Source organism: Lissotriton vulgaris, chromosome 9, assembly GCF_964263255.1.
Source record: "Lissotriton vulgaris chromosome 9, aLisVul1.2, whole genome shotgun sequence".
In the NCBI taxonomy this organism is placed as follows: Eukaryota; Metazoa; Chordata; class Amphibia; order Caudata; family Salamandridae; genus Lissotriton; species Lissotriton vulgaris.
Genome location: NC_141697.1, coordinates 1122403330 through 1122421144, shown reverse-complemented (window position 1 = coordinate 1122421144; position 17815 = coordinate 1122403330).

Here is a 17815-nt window from a genome sequence, read left to right as displayed (position 1 = left end):
CTCCAGTGGGTGTGTGTTGCCATACTTCTATTTAGTACATAATCAAAATTTGCCATTGGGCTTCTCAAAGTTGCTTGCCAGAAATATTTTCTTGCTAATCTGCCATTCTGCTTAATTTTGACTCCACTCACATCTGAGTCAAGGCGGACCCACATTCCCATTCCTGTGGTGGTGCAGTCTTGAACGGAAGGACCTCCATGATACATCATATCTAAGTTTGTCCGAAACTCAAGACGCACTCCCTTGCAGATCACATTGTTTATTAGTAGGTGGAGATCTGGCATTCACTTGGAGAACAATTATGCCTAACATGTTTTAGACCCTCCAGGTCCTTGATCACAGGCTCCGGTGTGGCTTCACAGCTATACTCCTACGGCACTCTCACCTACATGATAATTGTCCAAATTGCCCTCCGATGGGCCTCTGTGATGAGCCTTTTCTTTCCACTGCATGCTGGGACTCGTAGTGCTGAGGGGTCAAATATTACCCTCCAGTAGGTTTGTGTTGCCATACTTCAATTTCTTACATAATTAAAGCCCTCCAGTATTAAAATACTTCAATTTCTTATATAAATAAAACCCTTCAGTGGGCTTCTCAAAGTTGCTTGCCAGAATTATTTTCTTGCTAGTCTGCCGTTCCACTTAATTTGGCTCCACACGATTCTGAGTTAAGTCAGACCCATGTTCCTATTCCTGTGGAGGTGCAGTCTTGAATGGCAGGACTGTGCTGATGCATCATATCCGAGTTTGTCCGAAAATCTCGAAATGCTTTCCCCTGTAGATTAGGGGGCATATTATCAAGGGGGTTTATCTCCGCTTTTTTGGCTTTAAAAGCCAAGAAAGCGGAGATAAAATTATCTCCCTATTACCAAGCTGTCGCTAACACCAGTTAGTGACAGCTAAAAGGAGATAGCGACCATCTTGGGCCCCGCTTTGCATGTCAGTGATATTTATCACTAATGACATGCAAAGTGGGCGTGCCAAGATGTTAGCGACTGGAAACAGTCCCTAACATCGCTATCTCCTATTACCACCTTTTGGAGATATTCGTGCTGAGCTCGAATATCTCCAAAAGCTAACACCTGCCCTGAGCAGTTCTTAGCCATGTTATCCAATGGGAGGTGGATAACATGGCTAAGAGCATTTGCTCGATAATGCATGAATATCGCTGACTTTTCAGCGATATTCATGCTTTGCGGCCGTTTTTTATCGCATTTGCGATAAACCTTGCTAATGTTTATCTGCGATAAAAATCGCCGATGTGCGGCGATAATTTTTGTCTCTAAACAAGTTAGAGACAAAAATTATCGCTAGTTGTTGGTAATATGCCCCTACATTATTTATTAAAAGCTGGAGGTCTGGAATTCACTTGGAGAAAGAATTCTGCCTAACGCATTTCTGTCCCTCCCGGTCCTTGTTCACAGGCTTTGTTACTTAATGTAAAAAAACAACTAGAAATTCTCTGAAAACAAACAAAGGTTACAGGGACGTTATAGATAGGAAATCGTTTTTTTAAACTTAGAAATTCAGTAAAAAAACAAAGGTTAGAAGGACGTTATAGGTCTGTTCAGATTATCTGAACGTCTGTTCAGAAGCACGCGCACATGGTGCTTTCCGATTATCTGGAATCCCATGATCTACTGCACTCCACCCAATCCGGCTTCCGTTCCAACCTGAGCACCGAAACAGCGCTCCTAGAAGTTTCGGAAGCAATTAAGGAGGTGCTGTATTCAGGAGGCAAAGCGATGCTCGTGATGCTCGATCTGTCGGCGGCCTTCGACACCGTCCCCCACGAGGGTCTCCTCACTAGACTTTATGAGATCGGTCTGAGGGGGATGGTGTTCAGCTGGTTTCGATCATTCTTGGCTGGCCGTCGACAAACGGTCTGGGCCTCCTCCAGCTCCGCCGAGATGCCGTCACTGGGTGTCGGGGTCCCTCAGGGCTCAGTGCTGAGCCCGATTCTTTTTAACATCTTTATGACCCCTCTGGCGGCACTGGCGGAGTCTTTCGGGGCCCAGATCGTTTCCTATGCCGATGACACCCAGCTCCTCTTTACCTGCAGGAAAGGAGCAGATTTTGATGGAGAGAGTATCCTGGGTTGCCTTGGGGCTGTTTTTAATTGGTTCCAGCTTAACAGCCTCAAGTGCAACTCGGATAAATCGGAGGTACTTTTCTTCGGCTGCAGATCGGACCCAGACTGGCAGGAATGGTGGCCTGTTAATATGTTTCCCCCTGCAGGCTCTTCCCAGTTATCCATGAACCTGGGGATTAAGATCGATAATGGCCTCACGCTGAGATTCCAGATTCTTGGTCTTACTGGCACCTGTTTCGGTCTCCTCCGGATGCTCCGCAAGTTTCTTCCTATACTACCGGAGGATCACAGGAAGATAACGGTTCAGGCTATAATCGGCTCGAGAATGGATTATTCAAATATCCTATATCTCGGCCTGCCGGAGTATCTGCTGCAACAACTGCAGGTGGTCCAGAACTCGGCAGCACGGGCCATTTTTGGATTACCTGGCCGTGCTGGAACCTCGGGCCTCCTGCAGTCACTCCATTGGCTCCCCATCCGGAAGCGGATAATCTTCAAGGCCCTGACCTTGGCCCATAAAGCTCTACATGCTTCAGGAGCAAAATATCTTCAAAAAAGGCTAGCTTTTTACCATCCTGCAAGGTCCCTGAGGTCGGGGTCTTTGTGTCTTGCCGTGGTCCCTCGCATAAAAAGGGCACGTATAGGAGGTCGATCTTTCAGACTGTTGGCTCCGCAGCTTTGGAATACTCTGCCAGTGACACTGCGCAGTACCTCCAATCTGCTGGCGTTTAGGAAGGGCCTTAAAACTTGGCTTTTTACTCTGTAGATATTAGTCTTGATTGTTAGGGATCTCCCCATTTTTCTGTTTGTCCTTTCCGTTATGTTGTGATACAGGTTTGCAATAAAGCGCCGGGACACTCTTTGGAGTAGCCGTGCGCTATACAAGACAAAAATAACATAACATAACATAACATATATAAATCATGCCCTGAGGTAACTATAACTTGTTCCCTCATCATGCACTTCTAATTTCCCTAGATATTACATCACTCATGACATCTTCCATGGCATCATTGATAATATCATGGGAACATTTGCAGTAAAGCTATTATTGAGAAAACCTTGTATGGCAAGGGTGCATGTAACCGTTACATTAGGGCATGATCTATAAATCAGTCTCCAAATGAGTGCCTTCCAAATAGGTTGTTGAAAGACAAAGAGACGCACCATGAAAAACAAACGGGCACAGTAAATCTGCACTATGGTGACACTCATTGTGGCCAAATCTGATACATGTTCAATTGAAAATATCAAAACTTAAATATCTTCCATAGATAAGACACATTAATAATCCATAATTAATCACAAAAGCAATTTTTAAAGACTATGGAAAGAAGCAGTTACTATATTCAAATTGACATTGGCATGAATGGAGAAGCCAAAGCCAAAGTATTACTCAAATAGAGCAGTATTACTGTTACGTTTATAACCAATTTCCTGAGTAATCTTTAAATATAAAGGGTACGGAAAACACTGAATCATGAGTAATTGTCTATAGAAATGAGGAATGTCCTTGAAAAATGAAAGTAAAAAACATGCTCAACTTTGCGGTGTGTAGACATACGGATATTGTGGCGCTGTGGTAGAGGCATGGACTTTTCACAGACTGTCACTTCAGACTGTACATTTGTTCCATTATTGCATTTTATATAGTTGGAAGGCATTGCTTACACTTTAGATAATTATTTGCTGGGCAGCCAAAGTTGGGGTGCACATTTGTTTTGAAATTGTTTCCAGCACGACCCATAACACAGTCTTTTTTCAATTTTTAGTACATAGTTTTAGATTAGGGAGTTTGAAACCTTCTTTTCTTGAAAGATTACGGGGCATATTATCAACAACTAGCAATATTTATTGCTAAATAGGCTTAGTGTAATTTTTTTTATCGCCGCACATCGCCGGATTTTATCGCAGAGATAACGTGCTATTAGCAACGTGTATCTCCAATGCGATAAAATATCCGGCGATAGTCGCGAAATGTGTGAATATCACTGGAAATACAGCAATATTCACGCACTATCGCTAATTGGGACTTAACCTGAATATCCACCTCCCATTGGATATACAGGCTAAGAAGTGGTCGGAGCAGGCATTAGGTTTTGGAGATATTCGCGCTTAGCGCAAATTTTTTCATCGCTACGCCTGCATTGATAATAGGCGATAGAGATGTTAGCGACTGCTTTCACTCGCTAACAGGTCGGGTATGCCCACTTTGCATGTCATTAGCAATAAATATCGCTAACATGCAAAGCGGGCAACAAACCGCTCGCTATCGCCTACAAGCTGTCGCTAACTGCTGTTAGCGACATCTTGCAAATAGGGAGATAAAACTATCACCGCTTTGCAGCCGAAAACTGCCGCTAAAGCGGCGATAATCTCATATTGCCTGCCTTGATAATATGCCCCCACATTTCCCACTCATAATGTTTAGAATTATAAATGAGTAGCTGTCAGTAACATGGCTGAGTTTTTCAGGGTAAGTTTTGAAGGGACATGCACTAGACAAGAAATGTGGTGCACCATGTTATTTATAGGTTTGCTATCCACATTTTAATTTTGGGCCTCCCCAAATCTTTTTTCCTCTCTTCCCCACACTGACCAGGCATAAAATGGGGCAGGAACATCACCTCCCTCAATGTACTTAACCCATACTCCATGCATAAAATTATATTTAACAGGTATCAATTAAATCAACCACACCACTTTCTGCTAGTCTCTAGCCATCCTACCCCACCCAAATTAATCCCTAAGTTGCTGAAGCCTTCCCACCCTCAGTGCTCAGCCATTTCTTGATGTTTGTGACACAAAGGTATCAGGGCAAATATACATCCTTTTTCCACATCATGGGGATGCTAAAGGTATCTAGGGCTTGTGGATTTTATTGAAGGGGACCGAAAAAAGACAAAATATAGCAAATGTTTGTCTTATTACAGAAATGGGCAAAAAGGGTATTTTGAGGAAGTAAATGGCATTAACAAAATGTTTGCTGTGCTAAATTCACAATCATCTCAACTTTCAGGAACAAACAGAATGAAAAGTCATTTTGTATCAGTTTTTGCACTTTTTGCCTGGTAGTCCCATTTTCCTATAATTTTAATTTTAACCTACTTGCTGTTTGTGGTGGAAAAAGAAGTGAAACCCACCGGTAAACTAGGAAAGCTATACATTTTGGAAAAGTAGACAACATTTTGAGTTCACAAGTTACCATTTGAGTAGACTGCTTATAGGTTTCCAAAACACCAACGATTGAAATCAAAACATAATGAAATAAAGTGGAAAACAATTACATTGATACGAGCCTTCTAGTCTCAGTGATATTTTGTGTTTGTTGCCCCAAAACACTTTATACCGAGAACCAACAACTGAGCTATAGCTTATAATTATTTTTCAGTGCGCACCTACCATGCAGCATTTCAAACGGTGAAATGTAATTGATGAAAATGAAGGACAACTTTGTATTTTTAAATTGTGTACAAGATACTTAGTTTAGAAATAGTGAGTATATATGCACCTCTGAATTTGAGATTGCCCATAGTTTCATGTGATACAGAGGACATTTTGCAAAATATGCGCTTTCTTGATTACAGTTGGAAGTCAAACATAGACAGAAATCCAATTAGTAACAACAAAAGTTCGACTATTCTGTGTTCCCACCTATCTCTCAAAACACTACTCCACTTTTGTGGCTCAGCTTAACACCTGCAAAAGGAAAGTCCCTAAAATGATTTGGCATGAAAGAGGACCTTTTTTGGCAAAAGGGGAAATATGCATTTTGGGTCCATGATAAGTAGCCACTAAAAGGAACCCACCAAACTCAGATATTTCTGAAAACTGGATACTCAGCAGAGTCCAATGTAGTGTGACTTGCATGGATCCCACAACATTTTCTTCACCAAAATGCAAATCTTGGTTAAAATCACCAAGGGCCATATGTATCAACAAACCCTTTTGCGATTCCTAAATAGCGATTTTTAAGGAATCGCTATTTAGGAATCGCAAAATGGTATGTATGAAGAAATTCGCTTTTTTTTAGCGATTCCTTAATCTTCCTTATTTGCGAATTCACATTTTGCGAATTTGCAATTAAGGAATAATTTCCATTGCATTCCTATTTGCCAGGAGGCCCATAGGAATGATTGCGAAATAATTCTCAAATTGCGAATTCGCAATTTGCTAATCGCAATTTGAGAATTATTTCAAGGGTGCAGGGGTGTTTCAAAGACACCCTGCTGCACCCCTGAAATGTACATGAGTGTGCATATGGCGCACATACATGCCCTATGGGCATGTGTGTGCATCACATGCCACCTTCAAAAATGCCAAATTGTGCATTTTTTGAAGAATTCGCAAGTTACCATCAACTACAAATTGGTGGTAATTTGCGAATTCTTAACCATAATTCGCAGCCCCTAAAATGCTACATACATAGCATTTAAGGAATCGCAACATTGCGATTCCTTAAATGCTATGGCAAAATAAGGAATTGCAAATCTTTGCTATTCCTTAATTTGCAAATATTTCATACATACCAAAACATGCAAATAGGCCTTTTTGCGATTCGCAAAGGCCGAAATTCTGCGAATTTTGGCCTCTGCGATTCGCAAAAGGCTTGATACATATGGCCCCAATTCTCCCCACACAATTCTGTAAGGAAAACTGATGGAATCTGCATAGATGTACACAATTCCTACTCCCCAGCATTCCCACACTTCTCCTCCAAAAAAGTTACTTCAATTGTGGGGCTGGGCATAGAGCTCGCGACAAAGAAGGCCTCAATACATGAAACATAGCTCAATAAGGTTGCACTTTTCAAAGTTGGAACATTCTGATCTCTTCTAATTTTTGTTGCTTTGAAGTTCTCCAGTGAGAAAATGCAGTATGAACTCGGCAGTGGTCCCTTAAAGTCAGATACATCATAGGCCAATTGCCCCTGCGCTTGTGATCTATGCTGCTAAGGCTGTAGGCTCAGCACTATATGGTGCTGAGCTCTGGGGCTTTGAGAAAGCTGACGAAATAGTTAAGGCAGAAAACAAACTCTTTAGAGAGCTGGTCTCTTTGCCTCAAGGAACTCCAACCAAACCATTGCTGAGTGATTTGGGACGTCAGTCTTTGACAGATCTTGCTATTTTACGTCCTTTCCTCTATTGGGCCCGCCTGCGGCGTACACCTGAGTTATCCAAATACGCCTACGGCCTAAGAGAAGTAATGCTCCTCGAGGGATCCCAAAAAATTGGTTGGCTCTCGAACACAAAAAAACTCCTTATAGAACTGGGTTATAGAGAAGCGTGGGACTCTGAGATCATACTGAGTAAAGTGGATTTCAAGAGTGCCTACTGGGCTTGGGTTGCCAGTCAGGAGTCTAGAAACCATAGGTTAGGTAGGCTCACAGATAACTTTCATCTTCACAAACAGGTCCCAAGCCTAGAACCCTAACTAGACTTTATTAAGAAACATAAAGACAGGGCTCTTTATATTCAGTTCAGGTTAGGCACATTACCTGTCCGAGAATTTACAAGCAAGTTGAAACCTCCGTACCAGACCCAATCATCCTGTCCCTACTGTGATGAAGTAGTGCAAAGTGTCCCGCACTTTATGTTCGCCTGTACTGCTTATGTTAAACCGAGGAAAAAATGGTTGACTTCGGTTTGCTGCCAATTAGGAACCAGAAACCATTCTGAGACCCTGAGAATATTACGCACAAATACTAATACTACTCTGGTCTGTGGGGTGGCCAAATTCCTCAGGTGGTCATGGGTGATCCGCTCGAAAAAGTTATGTATGGGATAAAGTTTTCTCCCAAATCAGGTTTTAACGCTGTATCAAAGCTGTGATTATTTAATTCAATCTTAACTACTATGTATTTACATCTTTACCTTCAATGATTGATGATAACTGATTTTATAACTATGTACTCTCCTTTCTTTGAATGAATTGTTATTTACTGATTGTATAAGAGAGGAATACGTTTTATCCTGTTGTGTTTTAAATTTGTTGTTAATTCTTTTAAAAAACAATATGGAAAATGCTTTTATGATATTTTTATATCGAAATAAAGCTTTGATGATGATGATGATGATACATCATTGTCATGCTCATGCTGAACCAATTGTTTTTATTGACAAAACCTCAGATCAGATTATGGCTAAATTCTGTAGCCTCTATGGTTGAGTTGTCAGTGGAGTAGGTTTCCCACCTAACCCTGGTTCAATGTTTAAACTTTGGACTTAATCGATTTTTTGATTCTCTGAATCCACCGATTGCACAAAGGAGATGCAGTTTGTGCTGGGCTCCATCAGGCCAAACACCTTTACCTGAAGGCACTGCTGAAACTATTTTCAGCTAAAAAAAGCTTCAAATGAGATCAACCTGTTTTGTTTCTCTATGAGAATGTACCATCCCTGTGCAAGGCTTAACACCATGGGCCCCCATGCATCAAACTAAAAACAGGTTGTGACTGGTATTTTTAGGGCTCGGGCCTACGTCACACTGCGTAGCAGTGTGGGCGGAGCCCAAGAGTCCTTTTGTTAGCGTCTCTGAAAATCTACCTAACAAATTCCTGGCTGCTCGTGATTTTTTGTCTTTTTTTTTGTAGCTGCATTCCGATTGGCCTTCTCGTGCGTGTGTTTTCGGAAGAGAGCACGCAATAGGCCATAGGCGGTATAGTAGCTCTGCCTAGTGCATATTCTGTGCGGACACGCGCACCAGAAGGCCATATTTCTTCAATTATCGTGGCTTGACGGCCACGATAATTCAAAATATATGTTAGCAGTGGCGCGCGGGCGCGCACCACTGCTCGTTTCAGAAGGACTGGTTTTTGCTTCCTTTCATGTGTCAGTGCGATGGCCGCGGTATTGTCTATGTTCTACTTGTTTAAACATCAGTCCAACCCTGAAAGTTTTCCAAATATGTGTCTCGGGTCATTATATCATTCCTCCTAGACCCATCCACGCTGTATATATGTTACTAAACGTTGTGAGGCACATCAACAGTGCACTCAGCGCTACGGCGTCCAAAGAGCACGCACGGAATCTGTTTATCGGGCACGTTTCTATGAGACTGCAGCTCAAAGAACATTTCCTGACGAGGAATCCATTCGACTGCAATTCTATGACCATTTCCTTCGCGTCCTTTAAAAACGCCTTCCCAGTCCTCCCCTTTGAAAACCAATTCAGCCGCGAGAGAGGAAATGGCCGCATAGATATGGAAAGCACGCGCACAGTGCATTTTCTCATCTAAATGCTTAAACATCTTGTGCTGTTCTTTGCTTCAATTGAGCTGAAGATTGATGCCCTGGCGGATAATGCAGCGAGGAACTGCATTTGAAAAATACCAGTTCCTCCTCATTCGCCTCTCTGCATGTGCCAGGATACAGGCGAGAAAAGTGCCAACCAGTGAGTTAATGTTCAACCCGCTACAGTCATAGGTGTATAGGACGGGGAACTCCCTGCACTCCAGACTATTTAGCCATGCATGTAGTTCCTTGTAAGTTTCCTTGTCTAATTAGCAGCAGAGCTGCTCCGTCTTCATCCCGTGATGCCTCGCCGTCATAGGGGAGAGGAGGTCCGGCCTGTCGCCGACCATGATGGAGCAGCGCTTGATTGTGCTACAAGATGTCCCGTGGACTCATTCCAGACTGTTTTGAGTAATCATCAACTTTGGGCCGCATACACATCTCATGCTGCCTGTCGCTCTACACTCTAAGAGGGACCGCAGGCAATTTGAGTGACGACCTGAAGGGCCTAAGCGTCTGTTACAGTAGGAAGCTGCCAGATGACTTTGTGAATGCAGAGTGCGTGTGAGTGCAGAGTGTGTGTGAGTGCAGAGTGTGTGTGAGTGAAGAGTGGGAGTGCAGAGTGCGAGTGCAGAGTGTGAGTGCAAAGTGTGAGTGCAGCGTGTGAGTGAGTGCAGCACGGGAGAGAGTGCAGAGTGTGAGTGCAGAGTGTGAGAGAGTGCAGAGTGTGAGTGAGTGCAGAGTGTGAGTGAGTGCAGAGTGTGAGTGAGTGTGAGAGTGCAGAGTGTGAGAGTGCAGAGTGTGAGAGTGCAGAGTCAGAGTGCAGATTCAGAGTGCAGAGTGCAGATTCAGAGTGCAGAGTACAGATTCAGAGTGCAGATTCAGAGCACAGAGTGCAGAGTGCAGATTCAGAGTGCAGAATCAGAGTGCAGATTCAGAGTGCAGATTCAGAGTGCAGTTTCAGAGTGAAGATTCAGAGTGCAGATTCAGAGTGCGGATTCAGAGTACAGCTTCAGAGTGCAGAGTGCAGATTCAGAGTTCAGAGTGCAGATTCAGAGTGCAGAATCAGAGTGCAGAATCAGAGTGCAGATTCAGAGTGCAGTTTCAGAGTGCAGATTCAGAGTGCAGAGTGCAGATTCAGAGTGCAGAGTGCAGAATCAGAGTGCAGAATCAGAGTGCAGAATCAGAGTGCAGAATCAGAGTGCAGATTCAGAGTGCAGAATCAGAGTGCAGTTTCAAAGTGCAGTTTCAGAGTGCAGATTCACAGTGCAGTTTCACAGTGCATATTCAGAGTGCAGATTCAGAGTGCAGAGTGCAGATTCAGAGTGCAGAGTGCAGATTCAGAGTGCAGATTCAGAGTGCAGAGTGCAGATTCAGAGTGCAGAGTGCAGATTCAGAGTGCAGATTTAGAGTGCAGATTCAGAGTGCAGAGTGCAGATTCAGAGTGCAGACTGCAGATTCAGAGTGCAGTTTCGTAGTGCAGAGTGCAGATTCAGAATGCAGTTTCAGAGTGCAGAGTGCAGAGTGCAGATTCAGAGTGCAGAATCAGAGTGCAGAGTGCAGATTCAGAGTGCAGAGTGCAGATTCAGAATTCAGAGTGCAAATTCAGAGTGCAGATTCAGAATTCAGAGTGCAGATTCAGAGTGCAGTTGCAGAGTGCAGATTCAGAGTGCAGATTCAGCATGTAGATTCAGAGTGCAGAGTGCAGATTCAGAGTGCAGAGTGCAGATTCAGAGTGCAGAGTGCAGATGCAGAGTGCAGTTTCAGAGTGCAGAGTGCAGATTCAGAGTGCAGAGTGCAGATTCAGAGTGCAGATTCAAAGTGCAGAATCAGAGTGCAGAATCAGAGTGTAGATTCAGAGTGCAGATTCAGAGTGTAGATTCAGAGTGCAGATTCAGAGTGCAGTTTCAGAGTGCAGTTTCAGAGTGCAGATTCAGAGTGCAGAGTGCAGATTCAGAATGCAGATTCAGAGTGCAGATTCAGAATGCAGATTCAGAGTGCAGATTCAGAGTGCAGAGTGCAGATTCAGAGCACAGAGTGCAGATTTAAAGTGCAGATTCAGAGTGCAGAGTGCAGATTCAGAGTGCAGATTCAAAGTGCAGATTCAGCGTGCAGATTCAGAGTGCAGAGTGCAGATTCAGAGTGCATAGTGCAGATTTAGATTGCAGATTCAGAGTGCAGAGTGAAGATTCAGAGTGCAGATTCAGAGTGCAGATTCAGAGTGCAGTTTCAGAGTGCAGATTCAGAGTGCAGATTCAGAGTGCAGAATCAGAGTGCAGAATCAGAGTGCAGATTCGGAGTGCAGATTCAGAGTGCAGAGTACAGATTCAGAATTCAGAGTGCAGATTCAGAATTCAGAGTGCAGATTCAGAGTGCAGATTCAGAGTGCAGAGTGCAGATTCAGAGTGCAGAGTGCAGATTCAGAATTCAGAGTGCCACTTCAGAGTGCAGATTCAGAATTCAGAGTGCAGATTCAGAGTGCAGATTAAGAGTGCAGGGTGCAGATTCAGAGTGCACAGTGCAGATTCAGAGTGCAGAGTGCAGATTCAGAGTGAGAGTGCAGATTTAGAGTGCAGAGTGCAGATTCAGAGTGTAGAGTGCAGATTCTGAGTGCAGGTTCAGAGTGCAGAGTGTAGGTTCAGAGTGCAGATTCAGAGTGCAGATTCAGAGTGCAGTTTCAGAGTGCAGATTCAGAGTGCAGAATCAGAGTGCTGAGTGCAGATTCATAGTGCAGATTCAGAGTGCAGATTCAGTGTGCAGAGTGTAGATTCATTGTGCAGATTCAGAGCGCAGATTCCGAGTGCAGAGTGCAGATTGTGAGTGCAGAGTGAGAATGAGTGCAGCGTGAGAGTGAGTGCAGAGTGAGAATGAGTGCTGCAGAGTGAGAGTGAGTGCTGCAGAGTGTGAGAGAGTGCTGCAGAGTTGGAGTGAGTGCAGAGTTTGTGGTTTGCAGCTGAGTGCTGCAGAGTGAGAGTGAGTGCTGCAGAGTAAGAGTGAGTGCTGCAGAGTGAGAGTGTGTGCTGCAGAGTGAGAGTGAGTGCTGCAGAGTGAGAGTGGGTGCTGCAGAGTGTGAGTGAGTGAGTGATGCAGAGTGTGAGTGAGTGCTGCAGAGTGTGAGTGCAGAGTGAGAGTGAGTGCAGAGGGTGAGTGAGTTTAGAGTGAGTGCAGAATGAGTGCAGAGTGAGAGTGAGTGCAGAGTGAGAGTGCAGAGTGAGTGCAGAGTGAGAGTGAGTGCAGAGTGAATGCAGAATGAGTGCAGAGTGAGAGTGAGTGCAGAGTGAGTGCAGAGTGTGAGTGAGTGCAGAATGAGTGCAGAATAAGTGCAGAGTGAGAGTGAGTGCAGAATAACTGCAGATTGAGTGCAGACTGAGTGCAGAATGACTGCAGAGTGAGAGTGAGTGTGCAGGATAAGACCACACACATAAGACTACACACATAAAACCACATACATAAAACCACGCACATAAGACCACACACATAAGACCACACACATAAGACCACACACACCCACCACACACTCACCACCACACACGCAACCACACACACAACCACACACACACACACCACCAGCCGTCACTGCACACTTTCACCGGGCACAAACACCACCAGCCATCAGTGCACGCTTTCAACGGGCACAATCACCATCAGCTGTCAGTGCAGGCTTCCACCAGGCACACAACACCCGACATCAGTGTATGCTTTCACCAGGCACACACACCTCCAGCCGTCTGTGCACACTTTTACCAGGCACACACACCACCAGCCATCAGTGCACACTACCACCAAGCACACACACCTCCAGCCGGCAGTGCAAGCTTCCACCAAGCACACGCACCACCAGCCATCAGTGCACAATTTCTATGGGCACACACACCACCAGCCATTAGTGCACACATCAATTGTTAACGCATCCACAATTAACTATTGTAGCAATCGCAGTATGGTGCACTTTACTTTTAAACATATTCATCTAAAGCACAGCATGCCACTATTGCTACAATTCCAATCCAACCCACATAATTCCACTACACACCACATGCATACACTCCATAACACATGGCTAAAAGACATTGCCATTTACAATGCTATTAGCTCTAACTCAAATAAATCCGAGACCTATTGCATTTCTAATGCTTGTTGCATTTGGGATGCATCATCCCAAATGCAAAAATCGCAAATTGCGTTTGCATTTAAGGAATCGTAAATTTCAAATCCTTGAATGCAATGCTAGAAGCAATTTAAAATAGCAATTTCGCTATTATGCGGTGCAAATTACTGAAAAATGAAACAGGTCCTAATTTGCAGAAACTTGCAAAAATGCACTAAAGTGCATTTTTCAAAGTTACATGTTACACACACATGCCCTTCAGGCATGTGTGTGCGCAACATAGGTGCACATTACAATTTCAGGGGTGCAACAGGGTGACACCCTTGCCCCATTGAAATTGCATGCGCAATTTGCGAGTCACTATTGGGTACTCGCAAATTGTGCATGCACTTTCCATTCATTCCTATCGGCCTGCAGGCCCATAGGAATGAATAGAAAGGCATTCCTTATTTGCAACTCGCAATTTGAAAATCGCAATTAAGGAATGTTTAGGAATCGCTATTTTTTTAGCGATTCCTACATGCATAGGCTTTAGCGATTCCTCAATTGCGATTCCTTAATAATCGCAATTAAGGAATCACAAAAGCCTTCCTTAATGTATGTGCCAACATGTTCCTTAACCTCCAGAGGTGGTAAAAATGACTAAGTATCACTTTTCTCCAACCACTGGGAAAGTTCCTCCTAGTCAATCCTGTGGCCCTCACATCTAAAGCAGGCGTCTATGCATCAGGAGTCTCTCCAGCAAGAGAAGGCAAAAGTCTTTCCGTTTGTTGTGTCCCTGTAGCAGGTACAAGGAGGCACTGACTCGTAGAGACCAGTTCATGGTTGCCAGCAGGAGCCCGGAGTCCTTCATTCTTCCATCTTCTAGACAGACTCTTCATTCTTCCAAATTCTTTCATCCTAGGGCAGGATGTTCTGAGGGGGCCATGTGAGGTGCCAGTCTTATCCTGTACTCAAGCATGTTTTGGAGAAATGCCAACACTCATTCCCTGCTGCTTTTCAGTAGGATTTCCACTTCCCTTTTCGATATTTATTTTCTTACTTTACTCCCTCAGCTAAGAATGACCCAGCCCAGCCTTTGTCTTACCACAGAAGGTATGCCCTCTCTGTAGTCGCTATTCTATGGATATGAAGTGTCCTGTCATTGCTAGAACTAGTTTTCCACCCTTCCTGGGTCACAGATTCGGCACAATTAGGCTTATGAAGTGCGCTAAACACATGATTCTGAAATATCTTTCATCGGTCATGCCTTGACAATTGTTGAAAATGACAATTTTTGCATGGAAATCCCCCAGATTTTTGTCTTCTGTTTCTGACCCAGATTTGTATTGGCTATAGAACTCTCTGAAGTTTACTTCTGCTCATCATTGGTAAAGTGTCTGTGCTCTTCTTTTGAAACATAATAATATTAGGATACACCAATTTGGAATAACCAAAAAGAAGTCCCTCCTGGGAGGGAAGAACGAAGAAAAAGAGAACTTTAACCTCATTGTAGGAAGGAAAGAAACGTTCTGTTTTAATTAACCCTCACCCACCAGGGTTAGCCCATGGTGGCATGCTTCATCATAGGGTTCCTCCATAACCTTCTACGGAAAGGGGCGTGCTGCTACCAGCGAAGACGCCGGAGCACTAATTGCAAGATGTTCCTATACACCTATGTTGATTGATTGGATATAGGATTGGGTTTACTTATATACAAAAAAAGGAGATTAAAAATATCTAACTAGTGTGATAAAAATTGTTTATTCACTCCCCTAGTTGATATGGTTAAAATATGGGATGTCGGGAAATGCTTAGGGCATATAACCCACTGTTTCCCTGGTCTACTAGTTTTAAGCCCTACCCAAAGGCTTTTCTTTGGGACCAAAAGGGGGGAATGCCCCCACTCCTCAAGTCACACAATGACAATGAATGAACAAAATAAACAAAATGAACATAAATGAAGTAATACAGCACCTAATTGGTCTGTTCACATTTCAAAAAACATGGTAGAGACCCTGTTAGGCCTCATGAGTCCAAGCGGGGAAGACCTTCGTCAAGGCTACTCCCTCACTGGGAAGAGACCTGTTCGCCCGTGGCTCCGGACTCTGTTTGTTTATTTGTATTTAGTTTGGAGGACAAGTCCACTTCCTTTTCCTCTACCTCCCCATTTGATTTTGATATATACCAAATTGGCACATTTAATGTACTTGTATGTCCTTAGTATATAGCACTACTTGTAACCAGGGCTGGTGAATCAAATGCTACCACTGGGCTGCAGCACTTATTGTGTACCTACTACAGCAGCACTGCAAGGCATGTCTACAGGCATTCCACAACAGCCTTATGTGCAGTTTCAAGTTGTCTTCAGCCCTTCAAAATCACTTGTTTTACAGACTTAAACATTCCTTTTTACAGACCTAAACCTTCCTTTTTAAGGTGTATAAGTCACCCCTAAGTTAGGCCTTATTGCCCAATAATCCAGGGTGCATGGTATTTAAAAGGAGAGCATGTATAAGTGCATGTTTTACATGTCCTGGCAGTGAAAATCTCCCACGGTCTTTTTCGTTGAGGTAAGGCTGACTCTCCCATAGGAAAACACTGAGTTACATTATAAATACTTAAAATGTTTAATTACAGTTTGGGAGCAACAAGAAAAATTATTCAAGGATTCCTTTTCATTTTGATGATGATTTAAAATCCAAACTGTTAGTAAAGTTCTTATATTTTTTTATGGAACAGACAGGCTCCTTTCGGCCTAAAACTAAAAGGCCTTCCTGTCAGTGTCCAGTTGTCATCTGACTACTGATGGCTCCTCTGTGGTGAGATGTGTATTGCTCCCAGAGAGTGGAAGACACTTACCCTGGGTGTGGCGAGGGAGTTTCTCTCCACAAGAGAATGGCCTGGAGGACTCTGCCCAGCCTTTTCCTGAGCTTCCAAGATACCAGCCCTGTCACTGGCAGATGGATCTCGCACCTAGGCCAGCTCCCCATTTGTCTTTCTAGAAAGACTGGCTCCAAGCCCAGTAGCATGGGGCGAGCTGGAAAGAACTATTTTAGAGGGTGGCCAAAGGATTGCCCCTCACCAACAGGCTGGTACTGGGCATAAAGGTGCATCCTTAGAACCCTCACAACGAGTGTTCACTCCTGGGCCTGTGAAGAATCAGGATAAGGACTTCCATGCCATCTTTTCCTAAAGGAAGACTGGACCTGCTTGCCTTAAACCCACTTCCCCAGAAGTGACTCCAAGAATCATTTGGTTGTCCTCCTGTTTGAGCTACAGGGGCACAGCAAACTGCCAGAGGCCTTTTCCTACTTAACAGCAGACAAGTCCCAACCGGACCTGACCTAGCCCCCTCTGCTGGCCTCTGAAGAAGTGACTACTGATCCCCCAGTCACTGTGCCCAAGGTCCTGGACTCTAGGCTCTGGCCAGAGTAAGCTCCTCCGTGCCTTACTGCAAGCTTTACCAGATCCATTGCTGAGCAACAATGCAGACAGCCTTTGTTGATGGAACACCGGATTCCATGTCGAGCAGCACCCAATCGATGGTTTCACCTCACTCAACTCTGAAGAGCACCCTATCAATGCTGACAACCTTTATCGATGGCGTCACCAAGCCCAAAGCCGATCAACCACCTATCCACTTCGAGACCTCTCACAGCAGCTTCCTATAATCATCGAGCCACTTCTCAGATCCAGTTTGCAGCTTGCCCCACTGATGACTCATTTATGAGCAATTTTTCACCAGAAAACTATTTTTGCAGATAAACTTTCCTCCTAGACAGTCCTAGTCCCTGTATCCAGACCGCGGTCCATCGTGGGTGGTCTTAACTTTTGACTTTGACCTGGTCTAGCATGACCCACATCCTCAAGTTGTCACTTATCATTTTTTGGTGCTACTTTTGTCTCAAACTTAAAAAACTCATATCTATAGTGCTCCTGGTTGGGTTTCTGTTATTTTGTTGAAATTATATTCATTGAAATATTCTTAATTTTTCTAAATTGTTTTGGGAGTTTTCTTGTGTTAGCTCTTTACTTTATTTCTGTTTGAGTATTAGATAAATACTTTACATGTTGCCTCTAAGTTAACCCTGAATGGTAGCTCCGTACCACAGCTACCAGCGGTTGAGTACAGGATTTGTTTGGTGACTTTTGCGAATCACGCTGAAGAGGACTGTTATTGACTCATCTCCCTGAACTAATACTCTAACTTCTTACAACATTACTGCCCTTCTGAGTTGCAAAGAATCCAATACCTAGATATCAGGATTAAAGCAGTTTGTAGACTTTGTGATTAACGTTTTCCAAGGTTTTGGCAGCTGTCTGTAATTTCTTCATGATGAACATCACAACTGTTGCATGCGTTGAATGCCCCAAAAAGCATCATCAGTGGTGAGACCAGCTCA